Source organism: Chrysemys picta, chromosome 4 (assembly GCF_011386835.1).
Source record: "Chrysemys picta bellii isolate R12L10 chromosome 4, ASM1138683v2, whole genome shotgun sequence".
Classification (NCBI taxonomy): Eukaryota; Metazoa; Chordata; order Testudines; family Emydidae; genus Chrysemys; species Chrysemys picta.
Genome location: NC_088794.1, coordinates 112635105 through 112644284, shown reverse-complemented (window position 1 = coordinate 112644284; position 9180 = coordinate 112635105). Strand labels below are relative to the sequence as shown.

Below are 9180 nucleotides of genomic sequence, written 5' to 3'. Positions count from 1 at the left end.
GGATACATGCAAAGGAAATTCAATCCCTTTTAAGGGAGGAAAGGGGGTGGGCTGTAGGAATGTTTGACTGGAATAACCTTCATGCTAATCTGAATTCTGACAACTGCTTTTGCACTGAAGCCAGAACTGGCTGGTGCAACCAGACCAATCCAGGCTGGCCTGTGTCACCTTACACGTTCCCTTTGTCCTATCATTAACCTGCCCTTGCTTAGAGGTTGAATGGAGCAGTTTGCCTGCTAGGTTGATCTGACCCCATTCCAGACTCCTGCCTATCTGCTCTGCTTGAATTCTTCTCCCAAGCTCACTTTGTGCCTCCCCCACTCATGCTGCCCCCGTCCCTGAAATTATTTCCCTTCCTTTAGGTTCCAAATGGCCTCACTCTCCTCAGTCAGAATCCTAAAAATACTCTTCCAAAGTCTTTCAGCCACAGTCCACCACAGAACTATGGGGCTTCTATGAGTCTATGAAAACTCTTTGCTGACTGAGATCGCACCTGCAGCTGGTCACCCAAGGGGATCTGGGCTGTTTATATACACTCTGGGACGGGGACTGTGCCTTCCTCTTTATTGTCATTGCTATTTATGCCCTGCCACAGAGTGCACAGAGTTTTACTGGTGACTGTAAAAGTGAGATCCTTGTCCCAAGGGGCTTCCCGTCTAAAACTGGACTGAAGAGACACAGCCAGATTCTGATCTGCACCTCCCTGGAGATGTAACGCCAAAGGCAAGGGCTAGGCAAAAGTGACTTCAAGCACAGCTCCTGGAGTAAGTTACAGCAGCCCCTAACTTAACAGCAGCATTGTATAGCTGCCCTGGGATTGTCCCACAGCCCGAAATAGCAAGAGCTCAAACCACCCTGGCCACTCCTCCTTCTAGCCACTAGCTGCACCCCAACACACCCCTGCTGAGAGCAGTGTAGGGCCCTGTGCTGCTCTTATGCTAGGGGAATGCCCCCAGACAGGGGTTTCCAAACCCTTTGCACCAGTGGACAGCATCCATGGGCCATAGTGGGGCAAAAATCTAGCCTACAGTGAAAGGATAACAGACATGAAGGGTGTGGAGAATAGCCCAATAAAGAAAAGAGGGATCCCTACCCTCAAAGTCCCAGCTTCCTATGCAGAATGAGAGAAAAAAGCTGGTTGCCTCTGAGATGGTTTGGTTTGGGTTTTTGGCATTCTCACTGCAGGGGGTGACGTAGCTGCTAGGATTTATAGAAAGACAAAGGTTTCAATGAGTAGAACCTGGTCATTTGGTGCAAGACCAGGGAAGCGGTTTCAGGGACTGGGAGAAGGGGATGGAAGCTTGCCTGTAGGATGGGGAATAGGCGGAAATGAGCCCAAGACGGTGCTAGAGCAGAAATGCCCCACAAGGAAATTTGAAAGGGAATCTGTGTGTCCAAGTGACAGCAGAGGGGCAGTGAGATGAGATATAGGGAGGCTAGCGAGGAGGCGGTGGTAGGAGTCAGATGAGAGAGAAGGCCAAGACAGGGAGCAGCTTTGAGTGTTCATGGTGGAACTCAGAGATGTTGCAAAGGAAGAGCTGCCAGGATGTGCTGACAGCCAAGGCCCTGGATATGAGTGAAATTCTCTGGCCCATAATATGCAGGAGGGTAAACTAGATGGTTTAATTGTTTCTTATGACCTTAAATCTATGAAAGGGAAGAGAGGAGGCAGCTATGGCAGTCAGGTGTGAATCTGGGTGTTGGGAGGACAGTGGAATCCCAGTGATTGCAAAGGAATGACTGTGTGTACAGCACCAAATGCATTGGCAACAGCCCACAGTCCCCACAACAGTGAAGGGGCCTTCCCTGATGCCCTAAGTCCCCAAATAGTCTCTGCTAGCACCATGAGGGGCTGAAGCCCTGTCAACCATCTCCTTCCAGGTGCATCCAGGCTCCCAGGAGGCAGAGAACCAGCAGCATGAACACAACAGGGCTGCAGCTTCACTGCCCGAGAAGCCCCTCTGATATCAGCAATGCCAAATTTTTGTGCTAGGAAAATGGGTTTGGGAGGAAGAGCTGGGGAAGAGGCTAGAGGTCAGAGTCTGTAAGAACAGAGCTGCAGGAAGAGGGCTGCCTGAACTAGGGGAGTCTGATGCATCAAGCAGGAATTACAAACACAAAAGTTAAAACTGCCCATAGGCTGGAGAAATATGTGAGCTGGAGTAAGAAGGTGGTCAGAGGGGAAGTGAATGTGTAATTAAATAGGCAGGTGGAGGGAAGCAGAGAGGCTGGGCTGAGCGATTGTATCTTATAGAGATAGGCACAGAATGGGTGGCCTGAGTGACTGTATCTAAGGGGCAGGTGTAGAGAGGCCTTGCTAAGTGACCATGTCTAAAGGGACAGGTGTAGAGAGGCCTGACTGAGCGACTATATCTAAAGGGGCAGGGACAGGGAGGCGGAGAAGCTGGATGCAACCTTAGCAAGGAACATGAGAGTTCCTTTATGTAGCTTCTGTTCCCTCCTTGCACTGGGGCAGGGCTCTGGTTTATTGTCTGTGATGCACCCAGCACACTTGAGGGGATCGGGTTTGAGGGAACATAATAATAATCTCCACGGGCTTGTGCTGGGGCAATGCAGGGAGAAAGACTGGGAGTGGTTCCGGGAAGGAAGGCCAGGGGCAGCTGCAGCCTCAGTAATCCTTGACTGGAAAAAGAGTGACCTCCAGTGGCTTTTTCAGGTCACAGCATGTGAGTATTTCCCACTGGACTGGCTCCAGGATTGGCAGAGTTAAAGCACATGGAACACAAACTAAGCCCCTGGGGCAAAAGGTATTGAGGGGGACATGTCTGGCTTGCCCCCTTGTGTTTTCCTGTGCTGATGATTTTCCCTTTCAAAATGGCCAGTCTTGGGCTTTAGGATACCTACACTAGTGCCAACCCCAAAAGTTCAAAAATCATGTGTTTGACCCCAAGAAATCATGAGTTTTAAAAAAGAAAGATTATATTTTTTGTCTCTTTCAATTTTGAACTCTCCTTGCCCACTCCCTCTGTGTGTGTGTGTGTGTGTGTGTGTGTGTGTGTGCGGACGCACATGGGATCATCAGTGTTTCCAGAGCTCCTAAATGTATAAAGTGATTTTTGACACACACACCCCTGCCCCAGTGCACGAGTTCTCAGTGGCTGTTTGAGGGTGAGGAGCTTCCAGCTTCTCCCCAAATCCGAACAGGCTAATTAAAGCTGTTGTCCTCTCAAAAGCCCTACATCAGCCCATCCTACAGCCCAGCAAATAATTATGCATCTGCCCCCTACCTCCATTCAATTTGGTTCCACCAGCCCCCGCATTAATTTTGTCCCCATATCTGCCTGTGCCCCAGCCCCCATTCAGCTCTGATTGGCTGCCTTCCCCACTTCCCTACCTCCTGGGAAATAACAGCCTATCAGAGGGGAGTTTCTGATGGGTGGTCTGAAATTGCTGTGAAGGCTGGAGCTTCTCCGAGACTTGCTCCAGCAGTGGGCCAAACTCACGTTATTCATGTTACGGGTGATGAAGTTGTGAAAATTGGCATCACTGATGTTAGGTCTCCATGCACAGGACTAGTATACATCAAGGCAGGCAGGCTAACGATCTAGCCCCATGGGAGTGGGATGTGTCAGGCCAGGTCATCTCCCCCTGCAGGAATTGGGTGTCATGCCAGACCTACTACTGCTATAGGCATCTATGCCAGTGAGTATGTCCATTTTTCCCTTGGCAATGTCAGCCCAGGGAGACTGGGGAGCATTGAGCTGAATATCTCTAACTTACAGGCCTTGGTGGAGTAGGGCCAGACCATCTCCCCCTGTGGATCCAGGATATGTCAGACTGGGAGTAGGGGGCTTGCACCAGGTAAAGCCCCCATGTGGGCCTTCTGGGCTTTAGATCAGGTCATCTCCTCTAACAGGATGGGGGGGGGGGCATCAGTCTGCATTGTCTTCCACCCAGGACCGGCACAACCCATTAGGCGACCTAGGCGGTCGCCTAGGGCACTAACATTTGGGGGGCGGTGACCACGGCGGCCGGATCTTCGGCTGTCCCGGTCGTTGGCAGTATTTCGGGGGCGGGACCTTCCGCCGCCTCTGTCGGGGGCGGCATTTCGGGGTTGGACCTTCTGCCGCCTGGGGTGGCAAGAATAGGGTTACGATATCTAATAAATAAAAAAAGAGGACCCTCCATGGGCTCTGGCCCCGCCCATTTCCCCACCCCTAGCCCCGCCCCAACTCCGCCCCTTCCCCGCCCTAACTCCGTCCCCTCCTCCCTCCCACTCCCAGCCACGCGGAAAGGGCTGCCCGAGGCTACCGGCTTCACGGTTTGCCGGGCAGCCCCCAGACCCTGCGCCCCCGGCCGGCGCTTCCCCAGCGCAGCTGGAGCCCGGGAAGGGAAGCGCCCAGCCGGGAGCGCAGGGTCTGGAGGCTGCCCGGCAAACCGTGAAGCCGGTAGCGCTCGGGCTTTGGGCAGCCCCTATGCCTCCGGATCCTGTGCCCCCAGCCGGGCACTTCCCCTCCCGGGCTCCAGTGGCGCAGAGTCCAGAGGCACGGGGGCTGCCCGAAGCCGGTAGCGCTCAGGCAGCCCGGCTCTTAAACAGAGCTGAAGAGTCGGGGAGGAGCAGAGCCGCAGAGGCCCGGGAGGGGAAGTGCACAGCCGGCGGCTGGGGTCCGGAGGCAAGGGGGCTGCCTGAAGCCCATAGCGCTCGGGCAGCTCGGCTCTTAAACAGAGCCAAAGAGTCAGGGGAGCAGCAGAGCCGCCATTTTCCCGGACATGTTCGGCTTTTTGGCAATTCCCCCCGGACGGGGGTTTGAGTGCCGAAAAGCCGGACATGTCCAGGAAAAAGAGGACGTATGGTAACCCTAGGCAAGAAAGCTGGCGGCGCTCCTGCTTCCACCTGTGGGACCAGTAGGTCAGGCTAGGCTTTCTCCTCCCTGTGAGAGCAGCTGGCTGGACCATCTCCATACACAGGAATGTTATGTGCTGGGCTGGGCTTTGTTTTCCCACAGGACTGGAGGGTCATTGAATCAGGCCACCTCCACCTTGCAGCATTGGGTGATGTAGGGGCCATCAGGCTGTGGGGGCTCTGTGTCATATAATGTGCCCCTCATGTAACTATGGGTGTCAGTCCAAGTTGAGCTCCCTCCATGGGACCAGGGATATTGGGTGGGGCCTTCTCCTCTGTGAGGGACTGGGGGAGGCCTGTCCTCTCCTACATGAGCAGGCTGTGTCAGGCCATGCCCCGACTCATTGCAGGACAGAGAGGTGTCAAGCCAGGCTGGCTCCAGGGCCGGCTCTGGCTTTTTGGCCGCCCCAAGCAAAACAAAAAACAAAAAAAAAACCCGGGGCGGCCAGAACGGCAAAGCAAAAAAAAAACACCTGCGGCGCGGCCGGAGCCTGGGTGCAGGGGGACTCCCTGCACTGCAGATGTGCCCTGGCTAGCGGGGGGGCACGGGGGGAGAGAGAGAGAAGGGGGATAGCCAGGGCTTCAGCGGGGGGCTGCCATGCGGCCCCAACTGCTGCGCCGCCTGCTGGGAGGCTCCGCGCCGCTCCGGTCGGCTGGGAAGGAAGGACGCGGACTGCCCTGCCGGGCTTGCTGCATGGCACTCCTGTCCTCCGTGCCGCCGCCCCATACAGGGCGTCCGGAGAGGAACAAAAAAAACAAAAAAAAAGCAGCCATGCCGCCCTAGGATTGGGCGGAATGCCGCCTCAAACAATCTACCGCCCCAAGCACCAGCTTACTCGGCTGGTGCCTGGAGCTGGCCCTGGCTGGCTCCCCCTGTGAGTAGTGCCATGGTGTGCTCAGCACCTACCTCTATGGGCATATTGAGCTGTGCCATCTTCCACCCCAATTCCATCCCCCTAACCCATGGGACAAGTCATTGGGCCAGGCCATGTCCTATGGTGGACTGGGGTTATGGGATCAAGCCAGGCCATCTTCCTCAGGTAGACTCGGGGGTATTGGTCTGTGTACTCTCCCCCTGTGGTACTGGAGTGAATCTCTACATTCCATCGCATCTAATTTATGCCTCCTGCCCATGGCAGGAATGATTTTATCTCTGAACATGAGAGCTGCCGGCTTCTTTCTGTTTTTCTTTTCCTCAGGGCCTAAATAGACAACTATTTTTAATGCAAAGGTTTTGTTTTTTTATAGAATCTAACCAATTGCTTTGCAAGGGACAGGAATGAGGAGGGAGGAACATGAGGGGGATCCCCATCCCCCTGCAGTAGGGGGCTGTGACAAGCCCAGGTAGGGTTGCCACCCCTCCAGGATTGTCCGGGAGTCTCCAGGAATTACAGATTAATTTTTAATTAAAGATTATGTCCTGTGATGAAACCTCCAGGAATACGTCCAACCAAAACTGGCAACCCAAAGCCCAGGCCAGTCTTGATGCCAGGCCAGACATGCTGAAGGAATCAATGGTGGAGCCCAGAAGGTTAATGAGTCTCTAATTCTTCAGTCTTCATTAGTGGGATCCCTTGTGGCTCTTGTTTCCCTGATCAGTGGAAATCTGACTTGCCTAAAGCGCTGATCAGGTACCAGTGAGGAAGAAAGTCTGTCCACAGGGAGGGGCTGCCTCCATAGAGAAAAGGAGCGGGGGTGGGGGAGAGGGGAGTGTCTCGCCTAGCATCAGAACCATTGGCAGAGTTACAGGTTAGGGCTGTAACCCCACTGCATAAGTCCCTCAAAGGAGGACTGATTGTCATTGTTCAGCTCCTTGTGTGTATACAACATACTAATGACCCTGTGACAAAAGCAAAACACCAGGATTGTTCTTTATGCAGCAGGATGAGGCCTTGTCTACAAGCGAGACTTACACTGTCTGCTCGTCAGTCAATAGTGCACAAATGGGTCAGTGTGTCCACACTAGACATGAGCAACTCAGATCAGGGCCGGCTCCAGGGTTTTGGCCACCCCAAGCAGCCAAACCCCCCAAAAAAAGGCCGCGATCGCGATCTAAAAAAAGCCGCGATCGCGATCTGCGGCGGCAATTCGGCGGGAAGTCCTTCACTCCGAGCCGGAGTGAGGGACCGTCCGCCGAATTGCCGCCGAATACCTGCACCTGCCGCCCCTCTCCGGAGCGGCCGCCCCAAGCACCTGCTTGAGAAGCTGGTGCCTGGAGCCGGCCCTGACTCAGATACAGTCCTACCTCATAGTCACATTGGCACTTTCTTAAGCCTAGGCAACACCGAGCCCCATCTCCACCACTTGGTGGTGTAAGGGTTCAGAGCAGGCAAACCTTCCTCTAGTTTTCTGCCTGAGTCCCCGCTCTGCCCTGCTCCCTTGCACTTCCACTACATCTGTCCCCCTCTGCAGTGTCCCTCCCATCAGTAGAAATACCCTCCTAAGCAGCCCCCATCAGGCAGTATTGCCAACCCTAAATATTCAAAGAATCATGACTGCTTCCCCCAAAATCACTAGATTGCCCCCAAAATCATGAGTTGTTTTTTTTTCAAAAAAATATTATATTGTGGTTTTTGGTCCATCTTTGATTTTTTTAACTCCTCCCACTCCCTCCGCCCATCCCCACTGCGTATGGGGGGGTGGCAAATTTAGTGTTGCCAGTGCTCCCAAACAGATAAAGTGATTTGGCCCCTTGCTGCAAGAACTATTGTGGGCTGCCGCATAGTGTAGAGCTTCCAGCTTCTCCCCCAAATGAACAATTCAGTGCCCCCCAACCCCCCATCTGCCTGTCCCCTGACCAGCAGTTAATTCTGCCCCTCTAGCCCCACATCAATTCTACTCTCCACAGTCCCTGTATCTGTCTGTTCCCCCAGCCCCACAGCATTTGTGTCGCATTCCCCCCACCCCCTACCAGGGACCTCCAGAGCTGAAGCGCTAAAGAGTCAGGCTCTGTAACTGGTCCCTGTATTAGGCTCACATCTTCTGTGGGTTGGGGATGTGGGATATACCCTCACCAGTGAATTACAGCTATAGGTGCCTGGAGATTAGACACAGGAGGTTTGTTGGGGAGTGGGCTATGTGCATTGTGGGTGAGGTGTAATTTGATGATAATTATTGGCATAATGTGTCATACAAGCAGACTGAACTGGGGGGTTGGGGGCGGATGACATGATAACAGTTTTGAAGGTTGTTACCAGGAAGAGGCTGAAAAATTGTTCTTGTTAACCTCTGAGGCTAGGACAAGAAGCAATGGGCTTAAATTGCAGCAAGGGTGGTTTAGGTTGGTCATTAGAAAAAACTTTCTGTCAGGGTCGTTAAGCACTGGAATAAATTGCCTAGGGAGGTTGTGGAATCTCTGTCTTTAAGAGCTTTTTAAAAGCAGGTTAGACAAACACCTGTCAGAGATGGTCTAGTTATTACTTAATCCTGCTATGAGTGCAGGGGACTGGAGTAGATGACCTATTGAGGTCCCTTCCAGTCCTACACGTCTATGATTCTGTGACTGGTCCCCCATGAATTCACTGTCATTTTTGTCAGTTCCTGATGCAGACACTGGTGCCATCTCTGCATCACTTTCTTTTCACGCCAAGATAGGGCCAGGGCCAGTGCATTGGCTACACAGGGTTACCTAGTTTTTCTTTATTGCTGTTTAATGGAAAGTCTTTAAGTCTTTCTGATAGTTTGAGGAAGCCTGTCTCTCACACCCTTGGAGTTTGGACACAGGAATAAAAATGACTATTTCAATCTCTTCTCTGCCTAGCTGTTCCTCTCTTTATTTGTATCTCCAGTTGCAGAGCTTCTCCCTCTTGCTTGTGGGCACTGATTCTGTATTTGTTAAGAGTCCGTGGAAGTTTGGCACTGTGGTTAGGTATCAGCTAATGTGGAATTGTTTCTTTTAAATCAGTTAGTTCCAGTGACATATATATTAGGTAATAAAGCTTTCAGTCCCTCTTCTCCTCATGGCCAGGGCTTTCCTATAGCCTGGTGAAATTTAGAGCAAGTTTCAGGCTGCTCTCAGTTACACTGAGTGACTGGCTTGGTGTCCAGACTTGGGGAGCTTTGCATTTAAAGACACCTTTGCATCACTTCCTCCTGAGGTGCAGTGTGTGTTCTCTAGCCCCACTGGTGGCTTTATCTCTGAGTAGTACCCTGGATCAGCTGGATCAAGGGATTGCGCCAGTAGGACTGATAGGTCACTGAAGTGTGTGCTGAAAAGAGTGGGCTGACGTAAAAGCCCAAACTTGCAATTTCCATTTCAGTTCAGTAATACTTTGTTGGCATGACAAGCGCTGCCTGTGATGCCAACGTGTGAGACG

General features: G+C 52.6%; 1 protein-coding gene across 2 annotated transcripts in view; it reads right to left on the bottom strand.

Annotated features, from left to right (window-relative positions):
* Positions 1 to 9180, bottom strand: part of BBOF1 (basal body orientation factor 1) — a 1057902-nt gene that overhangs the window by 809561 nt on the left and 239161 nt on the right. The gene's annotated exons all lie outside the window — the stretch shown is intronic.